The sequence below is a fragment of the Triticum urartu genome, chromosome 4 (genome assembly GCF_003073215.2).
Source record: "Triticum urartu cultivar G1812 chromosome 4, Tu2.1, whole genome shotgun sequence".
NCBI classification, from domain to species: domain Eukaryota; kingdom Viridiplantae; phylum Streptophyta; class Magnoliopsida; order Poales; family Poaceae; genus Triticum; species Triticum urartu.
This window is the reverse complement of record NC_053025.1, coordinates 383,318,940-383,328,095: the sequence shown is the minus strand read 5'-3', so window position 1 is coordinate 383,328,095 and position 9,156 is coordinate 383,318,940.

The following is a 9,156-nucleotide window of genomic DNA, read 5'->3' as shown; positions in this document are numbered from 1 at the left end:
ATTTAGGATCATGTGGGTATCTTATTATCGTTGTCGTGGTTCTAACTCTGACAGTGATGTAGGGGGGTATGTATGGAGAGGCTAGATCTCAGCTATTGGGAAGTTGTAAACACACCAAGATGTACGAGTTCAGGCCCTTCACGGAGGAAGTAACAGCCCTACGTCTCGGTGCCCGGAGGCGGTCGACTAGATTACTGGCGTGTGAATAACAGGGGTGCGAACCCTTCATCCTGAGGAGGGGGGTGGCTTATATAGAGTTCGTCGGCCCCCTCCTGCCCTCAGTAACGCAGGGTTTTCAGGTACATTTAAGGTCGGGTGTTACTGGTAATGCCCCTAATAAAGTGCTATAATGACCATAAAGACTACTTAACAGCTGACCGTTTGCCTGCGAGTGACTATAGGTCTCCTGGCAGTCGAGTGGTTGGCTTCATGGTCGAGTGATAGCTTTCTGGTCGAGTGTCTTGAATCCGTCGAGTGGGATACCTTCAAGTCGATTGAAAGGTGACTTCTCCTAGGGATGTCCTAGGGTAGGGCTCCTTGGACAGGTCCGTGCCCCTACCCTAGGTACATGGCTTCATCATTAGCCCGCAAATGGATCGAGGTTAGAGTGGGGAAAGAGTTGGAGATCTTTCCGACTGGTTCTTTGGGCTACGTGAACGCCTCGTTTTGGATCAATCGTCACGGATGACGTTGCCAACCTTTTTCAGTCGCCTTGATCCATTCCAGGCCTTTCATCCAGTGAATTTCTTTATTTGTGACATACCGAGCGTTGGCGCGGGCGGGGTCTTCCGTTTTGACAAGTTGTTCTGCAGCCCGTGGATGTCGTGGGATTTCGGATTTTGGGAAACGCGTGGGACGGGAGCGGCCGCAATAATCGGAAGCGATAAAGCGGAAGCTCCTCGATCCCCGCATCGCCTTTTTCGCCACGTACTGTGCACGCATCTGCTGCGGGATTGGACTGGATAGTTTGGGCCTACCAGTCAGCCACTCGGGAGCGGCCCCTTATAAATCGCCGGCTCGGGGTTTCCAAGCAGTGCGCTCTCTTCTCCTCCTTTCTTCTTCCTCTCTCTCTTCGCAAGTCCTTCCGCCACCTCCGTTCTTGCCCCAGCGCAGCAGGCCCGTGCGAGACTTCGCCGGCGACGATGACGAAGGGCAAGACCTCCGCTCTGGAGCGCGTGAAGAAGGCGGCGGCGCAGGGGAAGGGAAAAAGATCTGCTCGGGGCGGATCCTCCTCAAGGTTCGCTCTGCCCAAGGGCTGGATCCAGGGCGATTGGATGCCGTCAGTGATCCGGCAAGAGGATCTCGACGACATGGTTGAGGGGGGAGTCATTCCCCACGAGGCTGCGCGTCTTCCGGGGAGAGAGATCGAACCTCAACCCCGCGATGGTGAGTGCATGCTCCTAGCCTCCCACATCGACCGAGGGTTTTCTCTGCTGCCCCATCCTTTTTCCGGAGCTTCTTGAACTTCTTCGGAGCGCAGCTCCACCACTTTACTCCCAACTCCATTGTATACCTTGCCGCTTTCATTTCCATGTGTGAGGCTTTCTTGGGTTGCCGCCCCCATTGGGGACTTTTCAAGCACATCTTTACCTGCCGTTCTCAATCGGTCAAGAAGGCCAAGTCGAGTGACAGGAGGATGCATGTGATCCAGTTGTGCGGGGGCTTGGCGATCCAGACAAGGGGGAAGAGCTGTTTTCCATCCATTACTTTCCCGGAGTCGGTCCGTGGCTGGCAGGCGACCTGGTTCTAGTGTCAGGACCAGGTGACCCCAGGTCAGTCGACTGGTCTTCCTCCTTTCTCCCTCGACCGAGCTGAAAAACCTGCTTCTCTGAAAGTGGCGCCGGAGGAAAGGGCTCAAGTCAAAGTGCTGGCCGGTCGAGTGGTTGAGCTTGTCCGTGAGGGCGTGACGGGCATGGATTTGCTGGAGGTCTTCCTCCGGAGGCGCATCCAACCGCTCCAGGCTCGTGACCACCCGATGTGGCTGTACTCGGGTCTTGACGACACCACTCGGATCCACCCGGAGGAGGTCACTGATGAGATGCTGGAGGGGTGGCTGTCGAGCATCACAGGAAACAAGGATAACCCCCGAGGAGCCAGGAGGGTAATTCCACTCGACAGCTCGTACGACGTGGACCAGGTATGTCTCTATGCTCCTGACTGAGGTCTTGTTTTTCTTCATTGGTCTTCTTTGAGTTGGTCGATTGACCTTTGTCTTGTCTGTTGTTTTTGAGGCGACTACTGAGATGTACTCGACGCCCAATGGGGCACAGGGGCCAACTGAGGAAGGGGAGGCGAGCGGAGGTGAGAGCGGGGACGATCAAGGCGAGTGGGAGTCCGACGGTGAAGGAGAGGGAGGCGACGACGTCGACTCCAGCGAAGAGGAGGAGGAGGAGGTTGAACCTCCCCGCCCGGAGGGGCGATCCAAGCTCACACACGATCCAGCGCGGGAGCGTGGTAGTGCGACTGCTCCTGTTGGGCAGTCGTCGAAACGCCCTCGGACCTCTTCTCCTACGCCGATTGGAAAGGCTCCCAAGCACCCGCGCGCAGCGCCGTCCAAGCCGCCCAAGGCTCTTCCCAAGATGAAGATGGCCATCCCCACCATTTCTGGGTAATAATAAAACTTGTTATCCTTTGTCGACCGTGGACGGATCCTTGGTCGATCCATTGAGCCAACCGACTGACTTTCGAGGCTTGCAGTCCTGCTACTTCTGAGATCTCCGCCAAGGACGACGACCAAGAGATGGAGGATGCTGTTATCTCCAACCCTGGTACGATTACTGACGTTCCGCTTTGAGTCGACTAAACATTTATTGCAACCCTGGTCGATTGAACGTTTCCTTTGTAGCCCCTCCTCATGTTATCGACCTCCCGGATGACGACGACAACGAACCGCTGAGAATGAGGAGGAACAAGAGGTCGACGGCTGACAAGACCCCCCAACCTGCTCTGGTGTCTGAGGCCATGGCTCGGGATGGTGGTGACACCACTCGGGCTTCTGTGACTTTCGCCATTCCTCTGACGAGCGTGCGGCCTTCGGCGTCGACTGCGGATCCACCTTCGCTTTTTGCTGCGTACCCCGTCCCTGAGGACCAAGCGGCTGCTGCAAAGGAGGCTATACGCCAGGAGGGGATCATGATGGAGCAAGTGAAGATGGCTCGGGAGGCCAGCCAAGCAGCCTATGACGCGAGTTCGGCTCTTGAGAGCAACGTCCAGGTCAGTCAACTCAACACTTGGTCTGTTATGATATGCTGTTTGAAGAGTCTCTTTTCCGAAGATCTTTTGTATCTGTATCTGTACACCCACTGGGTGTGTCTGCCAATTCTTGGACGAGTGGGGGCACGCTAAGTGCACCCACTGGGTGTAGTCCCCGAGACTACGATGGACTGCTGGCAGTCGACTATAGTCTTTACATTGTGTTGCTGTAGCTGTATTTCTTCACTTGGTTTTTCCCCGAAGATCTTTTTTTTTGGTCGAACCAGTGGGGGCACGCTGAGTGCACCCACTGGGTGTAGTCCCCGAGACTACTGTCGAATGTTTTTGATTCGGCTGTGGTCTTAGAAACGTCGTCATTGTCCCTTAGTTACTCGGAAGCAACTTATCTTGGACGTCTGTCAACTGATTTTTCTTTTACAGAAATCCTGCGAACTTGTAGCTCGCTATACTGAGTTGGAGAATCAGAAGATTCAACTGAACCTTGATCTGGAGCTGGCCAGAACAGAGCTGCAGAAGGTCAGAAACGGCGCCGCAGGTAAGACGACTTTGTCGACTAGTTAGTTTTTAGGCTTGAGTATCCTTCTGCTATTTCCGATTCAATCATCATTTCTTCGCAGAAAAACTGAACGAAGCTCTGGCGAAGAAGGATCAGGACTTGGCTGCTGCCCGTAAGGAGGCTGATGACAAGACCGCTCTGGCCGTACAGAAGATGGCTTCGGTCGACCACTTAGAAGAAGAGAATACCAAGCTGAAGACCGCTCTGAATGAAGCCAATAGGGAGTGTTCACGTTGGAAGAAGGAGAACCTCACCCTAAACGAGAAGATGGAAGGCATCGCTCACAGGAGGGACGGCCTGGAGAGCTACTTGAGGAGCCTCGCCAAGAAGTTGTACATCAAGCTTGAAGGTGCACATTCAGTTCCGACTGGTTTTTTCGTGTTGACTCAGTCTATGAAAATTGACTTATCCTTGGATCGTGTATGCAGAGCTTTGCCAGAACTTTGAAGAGGAGACTGGGCGGATCGAAACAGGTTTGGATCCAATCAACTCTCCCGTGAAAGATGAAGCTGCCATGAATCTGCTCCGACTGGAATCTCGCATTGACGGCGTCGTGGACTACTTGGCTCGACTAAAGGTTGCCATGTCACGGATCGACCCGCCACTTTGGCCAAAGGCTACGCTCCAAAACGATCTCGAGTCTCTAATGACTCGACTTAACGGAATCCCTGACCGAGTGCAGGAGTGGAAGAAGTCTTCTGCTCGGTGCGGCGCTGATGTGGCTCTGTCTCTGGTCCGCGTCCATTGCAAGGAGGCGCGAGAAGAGAAGCTGGCCGCCATCCAAGTTGCCAATACCCGGAAGCACAACTTTCAAGATTTCATGGAGACTTTCATCGCTGCTGCCACCCGTATTGCAGACGGGATCGACTTGGACGAGTTCGTCGCCCCTTCCAGTCCTCCACCAGAGGAGTGAAAAACTTTTAAGCTCCACTTTAAATTTGCCTCGGAATGCCGAGTGGATTTTGTAACCGTTAAACTCTGTCGAGCTGAGGGCTCGAGTACTTTGATCTGAGGTCTGGGACCTTTTAGGCTTTATCCAAACTTGATTTCTTGTTGAATATCTTCATGGTTTGATCCGTCGAGTGGAACTTGATCTTCACCCGGAATAACCTTGTATTTGTGGCGTATCTTCTTGCAGATTGGGTTGTGTCCTGTACTTAGCCGAGCGCTGGGCCGCAGCTAAGCCCCCGAGTGGGAGGTTTGCTCTCCAATCGGTAGGACTTTTCAAACTTAGGCGAGTGCCGGACTGCAGCTAAGTCTCTAAGTGAGAGAACTTAGGCGAGTGCTGGACTGCAGCTATGCCCCCGAGTGGGAGGATCGGTCTCCACTCGGTAGGATTTTTTCAAACTTAGGTGAGTGCCGGACTGTAGCTAAGTCTCTAAGTGAGAGAACTTAGGCGAGTGCTGGACTGCAGCTAAGCCCCCGAGTGGGAGGATCGCTCTCCACTCGGTAGGATTTTTTCAAACTTAGGCGAGTGCCGGACTGCAGCTAAGTCTCTAAGTGAGAGAACTTAGGCGAGTGCTGGACTGCAGCTAAGCCCCCGAGTGGGAGGATCGCTCTCCAATCGATAGGATTTTTTCAAACTTAGGCGAGTGCCGGACTGTAGCTAAGTCTCTAAGTGAGAGAACTTAGGCGAGTGCTGGACTGCAGCTAAGCCCCCGAGTGGGAGGATCTCTCTCCACTCGGTAGGATTTTTTCAAACTTAGGTGAGTGCCGGACTGTAGCTAAGTCTCTAAGTGAGAGAACTTAGGCGAGTGCTGGACTGCAGCTAAGCCCCCGAGTGGGAGGATAGCTCTCCACTCGGTAGGATTTTTTCAAACTTAGGCGAGTGCCGGACTGTAGCTAAGTCTCTAAGTGAGAGAACTTAGGCGAGTGCTGGACTGCAGCTAAGCCCCCGAGTGGGAGGATCGCTCTCCACTCGGTAGGATTTTTTCAAACTTAGGCGAGTGCCGGACTGTAGCTAAGTCTCTAAGTGAGAGAACTTAGGCGAGTGCTGGACTGCAGCTAAGCCCCCGAGTGGGAGGATCGCTCTCCACTCGGTAGGATTTTTTTAAACTTAGGCGAGTGCCGGACTGCAACTAAGTCTCTAAGTGAGAGAACTTAGGCGAGTGCTGGACTGCAGCTAAGCCCCCAAGTGGGAGGGTTGCTCTACACTCGGTAGGATTTTTTCAAACTTAGGCGAGTGCCGGACTGCAGCTAAGTCTCTAAGTGAGAGAACTTAGGCGAGTGCTGGACTGCAGCTAAGCCCCCGAGTGGGAGGATCGCTCTCCACTCAGTAGGATTTTTTCAAACTTAGGCGAGTGCCGGACTTCAGCTAAGTCTCTAAGTGAGAGAACTTAGGCGAGTGCTGGACTGCAGCTAAGCCCCCGAGTGGGAGGTTTGCTCTCCACTCGGTAGGATTTTAAACACTTAGGCAAGCACTGGGCTGCAGCTAAGCCCCCGAGTGGGAGTCTGGCTCTCCACTCGCTAGGATTTTTCAAACTTAGGCGAAATGGATTCGCAGCTAAGTCACCCACCGAGGGATTTCGCACGCAAACAAAAGTGACAGCAATTATTGGAACACTCTTGTCTTTGATAAAAATGAACTGCGGGAAATTTTTTTCTTATTACATCCCGTTCAAGGGAGAACTCAAGTGTAAAAGGGGCGGAGTAGTTCCGCATTCCAAGCTCGTGGCTCGTCGATCTGGCGATCAACATTGTAGAGGTGATACGCTCCATTGTGGAGGAGTCTGGTGATGATGAAGGGGCCTTCCCATGTAGGAGCAAGCTTGTGTGGTTTCTGCTGATCCACTCGGAGGACCAAATCCCCTTCTTGGAAGGCTCGACTCTTGACATTCCTGGCATGGAATCGACGCAAGTCTTGCTGATAAATGGTCGATCTGATCATGGCCATCTCTCTTTCTTCTTCTAGGAGGTCGACTGTGTCTTGCCGGGCTTGTTCTGCTTCATCTTCGGTATAAAGTTTGACTCGGGGTGCGTTGTGAAGAAGATCACTTGGCAGAACTGCTTCGGCTCCATAAACTAGAAAGAATGGAGTTCTTCCAGTCGACCGGTTCGGGGTGGTCCTCAATCCCCACAGAACTGACGGAAGCTCGTCGACCCAAGCACCTGCCGCGTGCTTGAGATCACGCATCAGTCGAGGCTTTAGTCCTTTGAGAATCAGACCATTTGCTCTTTCAGCTTGTCCATTCGACTGGGGATGGGCGACCGATGCGTAGTCGACTCGAGTGCCTTGAGAGGCGCAAAAAGCTCTAAACTTGTCCGAATCGAAGTTTGACCCATTGTCAGTGATGATGCTATGCGGGACTCCATATCTGAATGTTAGCCCTCTGACGAAACTGATAGCAGTGCAAGCATCAAGATTCTTGACAGGCTTAGCTTCAATCCATTTGGTAAACTTGTCGACTGCCACAAGCACATGAGTGAAACCACTTCTGCCTGTTCTCAGTGGGCCAACCATGTCTAGTCCCCAGACAGCAAAGGGCCAGACGAGTGGAATGGTCTTCAGGGCTGATGCAGGCTTGTGTGACATGTTGGAGTAGAACTGGCAACCTCCACACTTGTCGACTATCTCTTTTGCCATCTCATTTGCTCTTGGCCAGTAAAATCCTGCTCGGTATGCTTTAGCCACAATGGTCCGAGAGGACGCATGGTGACCACAGGTCCTCGAGTGCATATCATTAAGGATCATCTGGCCCTCTTCTGGTGTTATGCATTTCTGACCGATTCCAGTCGCGCTTTCCCTATACAACTGGCCCTTTATGACTGTGAAGGCCTTGGATCGGCGGACGATCTGTCGAGCCTCTTCCTCATCCTCCGGGAGTTCTTTCCTCAAGATATACGCGATGTATGGTACTGTCCAGTCAGGAGTGATAGCCAAGACCTCCATGACTAGGTCGACCATAGCAGGAATTTCTACTTCAGTCGGGTCTGTGGCACTTTTCGGTTGTGGGGCTTCTTCTGCGAAGGGATCCTCCTGGACTGACGGCGAGCGGATGTGCTCCGAAAACACATTGCTGGGAATGGCTTCTCTCTTGGAGCCTATCTTTGCCAAATCGTCACCTGCCTGATTTTTCAGTCGGGGGATGTGATGAAGCTCTAACCCCTCGAATTTCTTTTCTAACTTTCTTACTGCGTTGCAATAGCCAGTCATAGCTGGGCTTCTGACGCCCACTCCTTCATCACCTGATTAACCACCAAATCTGAGTCGCCGTAGACCATGAGGCGCTGGACGACGAGTGAAATGGCCATGCGCAACCCGTACAAGAGTGCTTCATATTCTGCATCATTGTTGGAGGAATCGAAGTGAATCTGGAGAACGTATCTGAGCTTATCTCCTCGGGGGGAGACCAATACTACCCCAGCACCAGAACTGTTCAGCATCTTAGATCCATCGAAGAACATGGTCCAGTGCTCCGAGTGAACTTGAGTCGGGAGTTCCTGTTCAATCCACTCGGCGAAGAAATCTGCAATTGCTTGGGACTTGATAGCCTTCTTTGCTTCAAACCTGATATCTATGGGAAGGAGTTCAATCGCCCACTTAGCCACTCGAACAGTTGCATCTCTGTTGTGCAGGATCTCTGACAATGCGGCGTCGCTGACGACTGTAATGGAATGGTCAGAGAAGTAGTGTGCAACCTTCTTCGTGGTCATGTAGATCCCATATACATGCTTCTGGTAATGGGGATATCTTTGCTTCGAAGGGGTCAAAACTTCAGACACATAATATACTGGGCGCTGAACTCTGAAGGCCTTTCCTTCTTCTTCCCGCTCGACCGTGAGTACTGTACTGACAACTTGTCCCGTGGCCGCAATGTACAGCAGCAGAGGCTGTTTACTGATTGGGGCAGCAAGCACCAGCTGGGTGGAGAGTGCGTCAGCTTCTGGAGTCCACTCGAACTTGTCAGACTTCTTCATCAGTCGGTAAAGAGGCAACGCCTTTTCACCGAGACGAGAAATGAATCGACTTAGAGCGGCCAAGCAACCTGTAAGCTTTTGGACATCGTGCACACGCACAGGACCATTCATCCGGAGTATGGTACCAATTTTTTCAGGATTGGCGTCGATCCCCCGTTCGGAAACGAGAAAACCGAGTAACTTTCCACCTGGAACTCCGAATGTGCACTTTGATGGATTGAGCTTGATATCGTACCTCCTGAGGTTGGCAAAGGTTTCAGCAAGGTCAGTCCGCAGGTCGGAACCTTTGCGTGACTTGACCACTATATCATCCATGTATGCCTCCACATTCCGACTGATTTGAGTGAGTAAACACTTCTGAATCATTCTCATGAACGTGGCTCCGGCGTTCTTGAGGCCGAACGGCATGGTGACATAACAGAAGCATCCGAATGGAGTGATGAAAGCTGTTTTGATCTCGTCGGGTCCAT